The 11,525-nt window shown below is 43.2% G+C and overlaps 1 long non-coding RNA gene across 1 annotated transcript; it reads right to left on the reverse strand.

Annotated features, from left to right (window-relative positions):
* Positions 1 to 227: 227 nt before the first annotated feature.
* Positions 228 to 10,375, reverse strand: LOC141633681 (uncharacterized). The gene is made up of 3 exons (XR_012538447.1): positions 10,149 to 10,375; positions 9,563 to 9,606; positions 228 to 492 (listed from the first exon to the last, which is right to left on the reverse strand). It is a non-coding gene; the product is annotated as an uncharacterized LOC141633681 (long non-coding RNA).
* Positions 10,376 to 11,525: the final 1,150 nt, after the last annotated feature.

The following is an 11,525-nucleotide window of genomic DNA, read 5'->3' on the forward strand; positions in this document are numbered from 1 at the left end:
ACAATAGTTATTGTTGCCATTTCTCAACTACGTTGTGCAACAAGACATTTCGTTGCACAATACGTGTTTTGTGCAACGAAATGGTGGTTTTGTTGCCATAATGTCACTTGCCCACGTTCATGTATTTGTCTAGTTATAGCAATATCCTATGAAACTCGAGTCAATTCATTAAGCCAAATAAATAATTTTCTTAGAAATATAATACTTCTCAGTACAATATGCTTCTTAATACATATTTCATCCACCTCAAATAATAAGGTTAATACATACAATATGCTTCTTAATACATATTCATTGACTCAAAGAAGTTTAATATGTCCCAAAAATAAAACCTTAAGGAGCTAAACATTTTACATCTAAGGCTTCGGCAAAAAGAATCTCATGCTTCAGTAGTAAACCAAAAAAGAAGCTTCAAATGTCGATACAACTTCCAACAGTCCATTTGGCCAACAATCCATGAAGCGATTGTGTAATCTCATTTAGCGCTACCACCTGAAACAGTATATAAACCAAGAAGTTGAGGCTGGAAAACATTATAGAGGTAAAAATAAGAAAGAGCAAAACGCAATGTCGTTAAATTAACAAGCCCCCTAAACCTCTGATATATTACATAGGTAAAAATGAAAGAACCTTGAGCATTGAAATCGCCAACAATTATAAAAAGAACGGGTACTATACAAGTATTTCTATCTCAACATTCATCAACACCTTGAACAAGTATTTCCTTCCATCTAGGGGTAAGCACATATGGCACTTATGCTCATTTGCAAACTCTTTCCAAATAAATACACAATGGTTGACACACGCATCAATCGTCATTCTCCTTAGATGCAAGAGGAAGTACGTCTTCCCCTAACTCTCCTCTTACAATTGTCAAAAATGGGAAATGGCAAATTCAAAACAAGTCACCAGATAATGTTTATTCACATCAAAATTGACCCACATACGGAACATTATAGACTAAATTTGTAATACTCCGTATTTATAGTCTTGGGAGTACTCTATCGAGTAGCCCTTACTCTGTCGAGTAAGGGTAAGTGGCGAAATAAAATAGTTTCTGACCTGTTGGGCACTCGATCGAGTAGCTGGGGCACTCGATCGAGTAGGGGGGTACTCGATCGAGTACCTTGGGTACTCGATCGAGTGTCCGGTTTTACGGGGGAGTTTTCTCGGGTTTTGTTAATTACGCGATGAAGGTATTTAAACATATTCGTCATTGTTCTAAATCACTTTTTACAAAACCTAAAACCTGTTTAAGAGAGAAAGCAACTAGTCTTCTTCCTAATCGCGTTCTTGACAATTCCCGGAGTTCAGACGGTCAGTTCGTATCGTAGTTCGTGTCGTTGGATTCCTTGCGTCGAGGGTAAGCTTTTAATATAATTTATATAATGTTTTGTTAAGATTGGTGAAACCCTAATTTAGGAATTGGGGGTTTTTATGAGTAGTATTTGAATGGTAGCATCTATGTGTTGTATGATAGGAGGAGAATTCGTAGAGGAGCCGTTTTGATACAAAGCTGTAGATACCGTCTGCGTGTTGTGCTTTCCGGTAGGATTTCCTACTCGGTATTAGTCCCATAATGGGATATTGGTGATGTCTTTGTAATTAGTTGTTTGATATGATGATTGTGATTGTGATTGTGATTGTGGTTGTGTTTGTTGATGGTTCTCGAGATGCGTTCTCGGCTGAGTGGGGTCACTTGCGGGAGTGATCTCACGCCCTAGTTTCGCCCTTCGTGGAACCCGCCACGAAAGGGGATGTGCACATTAATGGACATGGTTATCGCTCGTACGATGAGCGGGGCTTAGGTGGGAACGGCTGCGGTCCCCCACTGGCAGGGCTGGTCCAGTGGACAGTCAGTATTGAGATGATGGGAGTCGGTGGTGTGTGTATGTGTGTGTGACATTTCAGCTGTATGTTTGTCTTATTATTGTTGTTTATATTGATTGTGTGATTAGTACTGACCCCGGTGTTGTTTTGTAAAACCTGCGGTGATCCATTCGGGGATGGTGAGCAGATATTGAGCAGGTATAGAGATGAGTACTGGGATAGCTGGGATGGCCACGACATGACGATAGAGTCTTCCGCTGTAGTTTAGCATTTATTTACATTTCAGTTGAGAACAGATAGTTTGGAATAATGTATTGTACTTTGGTTTGGTTTTAAGGATTGTATTCATCATTAAACTATTTATAATAAATGTTGTTTCCGTTTTGTCTATTTGATTATCATACCTCGGGCGACCGAGATGGTGATATCTTCATACCTGAGTGGTCCTGGTAAGGCACTCGGAGTATGGGGGTGTTACAAATGGTATCGAGCGACGATCCCAAACCCGTAACCAATGAACTTAATGAACATAGGGAGTCAATTAAAATGAACCCGGGGTAAAAGTTGTAGGAGCTAGTGCAAAGGCTTGGGAGACGTCCTAAAGTCGCGGGGATCGCCCTACAACTTTGAACCGGTCACATGGGGGAAATGTGTGTTGAGTCATGTGTGTGCTTAGTAACTTGCGTAACAATGTGATGGAATGTGTTGATGGTTGGATGTTCGAATTGGAAGTTGATGAGATAAAAGAAAAGTGATGTTATATATATATGGACATTGTTGATGAAATGATAGCATGATGGAATGTTTTACAACGTGGCAATTAATAACATGGTTGTTATGATATAATGTGATTTATAAAGTTAGCATGTTAGTATATGACGTAATATGCGGGTAGCTCTTACGTATTGGTGGTACTTGATCGAGTGAGGCTGACTCGATCGGGTAGGTTTTTGGCGATTTTGAGTCCAGAATCGCGTTTTGGGGCACTCGAGCGAGTAACAAGGGGTACTTGATCGAGTAGGGGGTCACTCGATCGAGTAGCCTAGATACTCGATCGAGTGGGTTAGAGATCAGAAGGTCTGTTTGGTTCTGGAGTTTGGGTACTCGATCGAGTACATGGGCGCACTCGATCGAGTAGCCCGTTACTCGATCGAGTGGGTTTGGGTACTCGATCGAGTAGGTTCTGGGCAGCGCGTTTTCGTGTTTTGAGGTTTAGTACGTGTGTTCATGTTTACCCTTTCTTATATAGCTTCAAGATGCCGCCCAAGAGAAATGCTTTGTATGCAAGAGCTGAGCTTATGACCACGGATGACATCGTTAAGATGTTGGAACACCAGGATGCTCTTACTGAGACCCTGAAGAGAGTGAATGAGGACAAGGATAAGAGTAAGGAGAAGGAGGTTGACCATGCTAAAGTCAGCCTCTATATTGCGAGGTTTAACCCGAAGGAGTACAAGGGAGTTGAGGAGCCTAACCATCTTGATAGTTGGCTGAGGGAGATGGAGAACATACTAGATTTAGTTCGCTGTCCTGATGAGATGAGAGTGGATCAGGCTGCGTTCTATCTGAGGGGGGCAGCTGGCAAGTGGTGGGATTCAGTGAAAGTGAGTGCCAAGGAGATATATACCAACCAAGGATTGCCTGCTATACCTTGGGGGGAGTTTCGTAAGGCTGTGAGGAAGGAGTTCGTACCGGAACATGTGAGAAGTAGGTTGAGGGAGGAGTTTGATAAGTTTAAGATGACCGCTGAGATGTCTGTAGCCGAGTACTACAGACAGTTTAATGAGAAATCTAGATATGCTGAGGATATGGGTTTGAGTGAGGAGAATCTGGCTTTGAGGTTTGAGAGAGGGCTAACCACGAAAATTATGGATAAGTTACCCGTGGGAGTCCTCACCGATGTTAAGGAGGCTTATGAGAGGGCTGGAAGAGCGGAGAGGCTGGTGGAGATGGCTCAGGAGAGGTCTGGTGGAGAGAAGAGGAAGTCTGAGAGCGAGGGTGGTGGCCAATCTAATTACAAGAAAGGCAGCCACAAACAGTCTAAGGGATTTTCTTCTGGGTCTGGGTTTAGTGCTGGAACTTCCTTTGGGCGTGGCCGTGGGAGTGTGAGCAATAGTTGGGGAGTGACCTGCTTTGGTTGTGGTGGAGTAGGCCACAAGAGACATGAGTGCACGAGTGCACGGGATCTGTTCGAGACCGCACGAGCTTTGCGAGCAACGGCGGACCCAGCTGGATCATGGCCAAACCGGGAGGTCGAGCTACCAGAGTGGAGGCAACCGCAACGGCGGTAATTCTTATCAGAAGACACCGATGAACAACAACAACAATCAAGGGTCGGGTGCTAAGCCGACCGCATCGCTAATCTTGTCCAGGGAGGTGGGCGGAAGACCGATGGCAAGTTGTTCATGATGGACAAGAAGGCGGTGAGGAAGATGCGCACGTTATCACCCAGGTACATTCCTTGTTAATGGTATTCCTACGTTTGTTTTGTTTGATTCGGGGGCTTCTCAGTCGTTTGTGTCTTCGAGTCATGTAAAACAGTTGGGTTTGAGAGTATATGAATCTGTTAGTGAGCAAGTTTTCATACCTTCGGGTGAGTCTGTATCGTGTGGGAGGTTGTTTAGAGATGTATCCTTGATAGTGGGGCAAGTCGATTTCCCTGTAGACTTGCTAGAGTTTCCTTTTAATGGTTTTGAGATGATAGTTGGGATGGATTGGTTAGGAAAGTATAAAGCTAAGATAGACTGTCATCAAAAGAAAGTGTCCTTAAGGGGTCCAAAGGGTGTAAGTGTGTCTTATCGTGGGTTTCTAGTCAAACCCAAAGTTAAGTTGATTGCAATTGTCACCTTGAAGTCTTATACGAGGAAGGGATGTCCTCTGATCTTGTGCCATGTGAGAGATGACCGGATAGAGAGCCCGGCAGTTGACGAGATACCAGTGGTGGGAGAGTTTGCAGATGTTTTCCCGGAGGAGATTCCGGGGTTGCCACCGAAGAGGGAGATAGATTTCACCGTAGAGTTGAAGCCAGGGACGGGGCCAATCTCCAAGGCACCGTACCGTATGGGTCCTAAGGAGATGGAGGAACTTAGGAAGCAGTTGGATGATCTGATAGAGAAGGGATACATTAGACCAAGTGTATCACCTTGGGGAGCACCAGTTCTGTTTGTGAAGAAGAAAGATGGGAGCTTGAGGCTGTGCATAGATTACCGGGAGCTGAACCGAGTGACGATAAAGAACAAGTATCCTTTGCCAAGGATAGATGACCTGTTTGATCAGTTGAGTGGTGCAAAATGATCTTTTCTAAGATTGATTTGAGGTCGGGTACCATCGGTGAAGATTAGAGATGTGGACATACCGAAGAAGACTTTCACGTCGAGGTATGGCCATTATGAGTATGTGGTGATGCCATTTGGGTTGTCTAATGCGCCGGCAGTGTTTATGGATTTGATGAATAGGATCTTCGACGCAGTTCTTGGACCAGTTTGTGGTGGTGTTTATCGATGATATCTTAGTCTACTCTAAGACTAAGGAGGAGCATGAGGAGCATCTGAGGATCGTGTTGCAGACTTTGAGGGATCATGAGTTGTATGCTAAGTTGTCCAAGTGTGAGTTCTGGTTAGAGAAAGTTGCTTTTCTGGGGCATGTAATCTCTAAAGATGGGGTAGCTGTGGATCCGGCGAAGATTGAGGCTGTGACAAAGTGGGAAGCACCAAAGAATGTTGCTGAGGTGAGGAGTTTCTTGGGTTTATTTGGATACTACGGGGACGGTTCGTGAAAGATTTCTCCAAGATAGCTAGACCGATGACAGCGTTGATGAGGAAAGAGAACAGGTTTCGTTGGGATGAGAGTTGTGAGACGGCGTTCCAAACCTTAAAGGAGCGTTTGACCACAGCTCCTGTCTTGGCATTGCCTGAAGGGAGCGAGAATTTTGAGGTTTATACGATGCTTGAAGAATGGGCTAGGATGTGTGTTGATGCGAGAATGGTAAAGTGATTGCCTATGCTTCTAGGCGGTTGAAGCCTTATGAGGAGAACTACCCTACTCATGATCCGGAGTTGGGTGCGGTGGTGTTTGCTCTCAAGATTTGGAGGCACTACCTTTATGGAGCAATCTTTAAGGTATTTTCTGATCACAAGAGTCTCAAGTACATCTTCACGCAGAAAGAGTTGAACATGAGACAGAGGAGGTGGATGGAGCTGATTGGTGATTACGACATGGAAATCATCTACCATGAAGGGAAGTCCAATGTTGTTGCTGATGCTTTGAGTAGAAAGAGTGTACATTCCTTGTGTACAGCTCTATCTTTGATGAGGCTGAGGGATGAGGTAGCGAGCTTTGGGATTCATATGATGCAGAAAGGAGATGCTATGGGTGATATGACAGTACATATGGAGTTTTATGATGACATTCGGGATAAGCAGGCTTTGGATCCTAAGATAGTGGAGTGGAGAGCTGGAGTAGAGAAAGGGGCAGCGTCCCGCTTTTCCATTCATACAGATGGTAGCTTGAGGTTTGATGGTAGGTGGTGTGTTCCTAACGATGAAGAGTTGAAAAAGACGATCATGACAGAAGCGCATTGCACACCATATTCAGTGCATCCGGGTGGAGACAAGCTTTACAAAGATTTGAAGAAAACGTTTTGGTGGCCTGGGATGAAGAAAGAGACAGCTGAGTTTGTGTCCCGTTGTTTGACATGCCAGAGAGTTAAAGGGGAACAGAGAAGACCATAAGGTAAGGTTCAGTTTTTGGAGGTGCCTGAGTGGAAGTGGGAATCCATTTCCATGGATTTCATTGTGGGTTTGCCTAAGAGTCAACAAGGTAACAATATGATTTGGGTGATAGTGGATCGTCTGACCAAGTCAGCTCACTTTGTTCCAATGAAAGATACATGGACTAAGGCACAATTGGCTATGGCCTATCGAAAGAACGTGCTTAAGTTACATGGAGTCCCTAAGGACATAGTGTCTGACAGAGATGCGAGGTTTATATCAAGGTTTTGGAAGGAGTTGCAGGAATCGTTGGGAACAGCTTTGAAGATGAGTACAACATTTCATCCTGCGACAGACGGGCAGACTGAGAGAACAATCAAGACTCTTGAGGATATGTTACGAGCTTGTGTGATGGATTTTGGTGGTAGGCGGGAGCGAGAGGTTGGACTTGATAGAATTTTCTTACAATAACAGCTATCACACTAGTATTGGTATGGCACCGTTTGAGGCTTTGTATGGGAGGAGATGTAGGAGTCCAATCTGTTGGGACGATAGTGCTGAGGCAGTGGTCTTAGGACCAGAGATGGTGCATGAAATGGTGGAACAGATTAAGATGATCAGGGAAAGGATGAGAGCAGCTCAGGATCGACAAAAGAGTTATGCAGATCTACATCGTCGGGACATAGAGTTTCAGGTTGGGGACAAGGTTCTTCTGAAAGTGTCTCCTATGCGCGGAGTTATGAGATTTGGGAAGAAAGGCAAGCTAAGCCAGAAGTTTATAGGGCCTTATGAGATCTTAGAGCGAGTTGGGGAAGTTGCTTATCGTCTGGCTTTACCAGCTGCGTTAGAGAGAGTACATAATGTGTTTCATGTATCGCAGCTGCGGAAGTATGTGAGTGACCCGTCACATGTGTTGGAGGCAGAGAGCTTAGAGCTGGATGAGTCTTTATCATACCTTGAGGTGCCTAAGCAGATCCTAGACCGAAAGGTTAGGAAGACCAGGAGTGGTGAGACAGTTTTGCTTAAGATCCTTCGGTCTAACCATGAGACTGAGGAAGCTACATGGGAGGCGGAGGATATCATGAAAGAGCGTTACCCTTTCCTTTTTGATCAGGTATGTATGGTTACGGGGACGTAACCTTGTTTCTTTTAGGGGGGTAGGAGATGATCGCGAGAGTTTTTAAGAGTTTTTACACCCCTTTTATATGTTGTGTCGGTATGTTTGTCGGGATAAGTTGGGTTAGTATCATGCTTTACGTGGTGTTTTGTCTGACCTTCGAGTCGGGAGGCTTATGGGAGTACCTTTGTTTAGTAGTGGTTTGAACTTCGGGGACGAAGTTCCTTTTAAGGAGGGAAGACCGTAATACTCCGTATTTATAAGTCTTGGGGTACTCTATCGAGTAGCCCTTACTCTGTCGAGTAAGGGTAAGTGGCGAAATAAAATAGTTTCGACTGTTGGGCACTCGATCGAGTAGTGGGGCACTCGATCGAGTAGGGGGTACTCGATCGAGTACCTTGGGTACTCGATCGAGTGTCCGGTTTTTACGGGGAGTTTTCTCGGGTTTTGTTAATTACGCGATTAAGGTATTTAAACATATTCGTCATTGTTCTAAATCACTTTTTACAAAACCTAAAACCTGTTTAAGAGAGAAAGCAACTAGTCTTCTTCCTAATCGCGTTCTTGACAATTCCCGGAGTTCAGACGGTCGGTTCGTATCGTAGTTCGTGTCGTTGGATTCCTTGCGTCGAGGGTAAGCTTTTAATATAATTTATATAATGTTTTGTTAAGATTGGTGAAACCCTAATTTAGGAATTGGGGGTTTTTATGAGTAGTATTTGAATGGTAGCATCTATGTGTTGTATGATAGGAGGAGAATTCGTAGAGGAGCCGTTTTGATACAGCTGTAGATACCGTCTGCGTGTTGTGCTTTCCAGGTAGGATTTCCTACTCAGTATTAGTCCCATAATGGGATATTGGTGATGTGCTGTAGTTAGTTGTTTGATATGATGATTGTGATTGTGATTGTGATTGTGATTGTGGTTGTGTTTGTTGATGGTTCTCGAGATGCGTTCTCGGCTGAGTGGGGTCACTTGCGGGAGTGATCTCACGCCCAAGTTTCGCCCTTCGTGGAACCCGCCACGAAAGGGGATGTGCACATTAATGGACAGGGTTATCCTTCGTACGATGAGCGGGGCTTAGGTGGGAACGGCTGCGGTCCCCCACTGGCAGGGCTGGTCCAGTGGACAGTCAGTATTGAGATGATGGGAGTCGGTGGTGTGTGTATGTGTGTGTGACAGTTCAGCTGTATGTTTGTCTTATTATTGTTGTTTATATTGATTGTGTGATTAGTACTGACCCCGGTGTTGTTTTGTAAAACCTGCGGTGATCCATTCGGGGATGGTGAGCAGATATTGAGCAGGTATAGAGATGAGTACTGGGATAGCTGGGATGGCCACGACATGACGATAGAGTCTTCCGCTGTAGTTTAGCATTTATTTACATTTCAGTTGAGAACAGATAGTTTGGAATAATGTATTGTACTTTGGTTTGGTTTTGAGGATTGTATTCATCATTAAACTATTTATAATAAATGTTGTTTCCGTTTTGTCTATTTGATGGTGATATCTTCATACCTGAGTGGTCCTGGTAAGGCACTCGGAGTATGGGGGTGTTACAAAATTTCCCACATTAAAGCAAAAGAACCAACATTTCATTTAAAAAATAAAGACACCCCGAGAAAGTCATAATTCACATAGCACTACAATACATCTTACACCTAAGTAATGGATCATAGAAAAAGGGAGACAATTTGTAGCTAATAAAATTAAGGAACAACAAAAATATCGTCAATATAAGCCAAGGTAGCATACACACAAGTAATTTAGAAAGGAAGCAACTACTCTTATTTCTAGCATCTTTTATCCTCCTCATCTTTCCTTTCCAAGGAACTAGCAAACATAAAATTACCACTACAAATAAATCAGATTAAACTTGGAAATAAAATTAACAAATAAGAACTAACCTGCTGCTAGTTGATTCTTATAGAGAGTTAAATCGCCAAGGTGCCTGTAACATTAGCACAAATCAGTTAACCTCACCAAAGTTCAGACCTTAGCACAAGGTGTACAACTTGTCAAAAAGTTAAATAATTAGAACTTGCAAGCTCCAATTTTCATAGCCTGTTGTAGAATGAAGGCTACGGTCAGAAATTTGACTACAACAATTGAGCTCCACATACACAAGTTAAATTGCAAAGGTACCAATAGTCAGAAAATGAACAAAAAGTAAGACAGATGACGGAAATTAGGGGTTCGTTCTTCGCTAAAAGTAACTGTAAATCTCAGTATTCAAATACTAGTAACTTTATAAACTAAAGAACACATCACGATCAACAAAAAAACTACTAGTAAATCCTTATATTTGACGCAAGGATCAACCTAATTAATAAACAAAGACATAGTGATTATTTAAGACAGCTGCAGCCGCAAGAAATGAGAAGACTACAAAGAAATGGTTAGTCATACAATAAGGGGTCCTTAGCACAAAGAAATCAAATGATTGATTCAAAATCAATCAGATTTAATTTTAGGGAAAATTAAAATCAATACCTCGAAAACTCTAGTTTTGGTAGTGAACAAACACTAGGTAGGCTGCAAGGGGTTTCTTGAATGACCATGGGAAGCAGATGTAGTCAAATAGAGAGAAAGACGGTGGTGGTTTTTCCCAATTTTTGAAAAAACTCTAGTTTTGCTGGAAAATTCTAATGAAATGAAATGGGATTTTTGTTGAGGGAAATTTTAGGGTGAGTGGGAGTGGCTGAGACTTAAAAGTTGGGTGTCCTCAATTTGTTTTTAGAATTTTAGGGGAAATATTAGGAGGGAAGTTAGTTTTTGCGTCTTTTTTTTCGAGTAAAGGCGATAAAATAAGTAATTTGTCTCACATGATATCGCTAAAGGCAACGAATTTTTGATGTCGTTGCCCAAACTGTAGAATATAGGCGACAAATAACACCATTTATTGCCCAGAAGTATATTTGGGCGACAAAAGTTTGTTTTGTTGCACAAACATTATATATGGGCGACATAAATGAGGTCGACGCCCATATAAACATTATTGTGCGACGAGTAAATAATTTGTTGCCCACACTGAACTCTTTTGTCGCGCAAAATGATTTTTCTTGTAGTGTATAAAAACTTCCTCTCTTACAGACTCATACTCTCTCAGACCCAACTGTTTAACATGACTCGAAGATACAAACGACTGTGATGCCCCTGAATCAAACAAAACAATGGTATAAACGCATTTAACAAGAAAAGTACCAGTGATAACATGAGCGTCGTCCTCATTTGTTTTATTCTCCATCATGAACAGCTTGCCACTGGTCTTCTGCCCACCTCCCTGGACAGTACTAGCTGAAGTAGCTGGTTTAGCACCCGACTCGTGGTTGTTGTTGGTGTTCGTGGCAGGTTTCTGATAAGAGTTACAGCCATTGCGGTTGCCCCCACCGTTGTTGCTATGACCTCCCCTGTTGTTCCACGACCCAGCTGGTATGTTGCTCGCATAACTCTGTGCCAGACCCTGAGAAAAGCTTCCCTGAGCCGATCTCTGAAAACCTCCCGGCATCGCACTGGTACACTAACGTCTCTTGTGGCCTACACCGCCACAGTTAAAACAAGTCATTCCCCAGCTACTGCTACTATTCCCACGGCTACGCCCATAGGAAGCCCCAACACTAAACCTCGAACCAGATGAATATGCCCTAGCCTGTGTGTGGTTGCCCTTCTTGTAGTTAGATTGGCCAACACCCTCACTCTTGGCCTTCCTTTTTTCAGCACCCCTCTCACGGGTCATCTCTACTAGCCTCTCAGCTCTTCCGAGCCTCTCATAAGCTTCCTTAACATCTCTAAGGATTCCCACAGGTAACTTCCCCATGATCCTGGGGATCAGCCCCTTCTCAAACCTCAGAGCTATGTTCTCATCACTCA

This window comes from Silene latifolia, chromosome Y (assembly GCF_048544455.1).
Source record: "Silene latifolia isolate original U9 population chromosome Y, ASM4854445v1, whole genome shotgun sequence".
NCBI lineage: Eukaryota > Viridiplantae > Streptophyta > Magnoliopsida > Caryophyllales > Caryophyllaceae > Silene > Silene latifolia.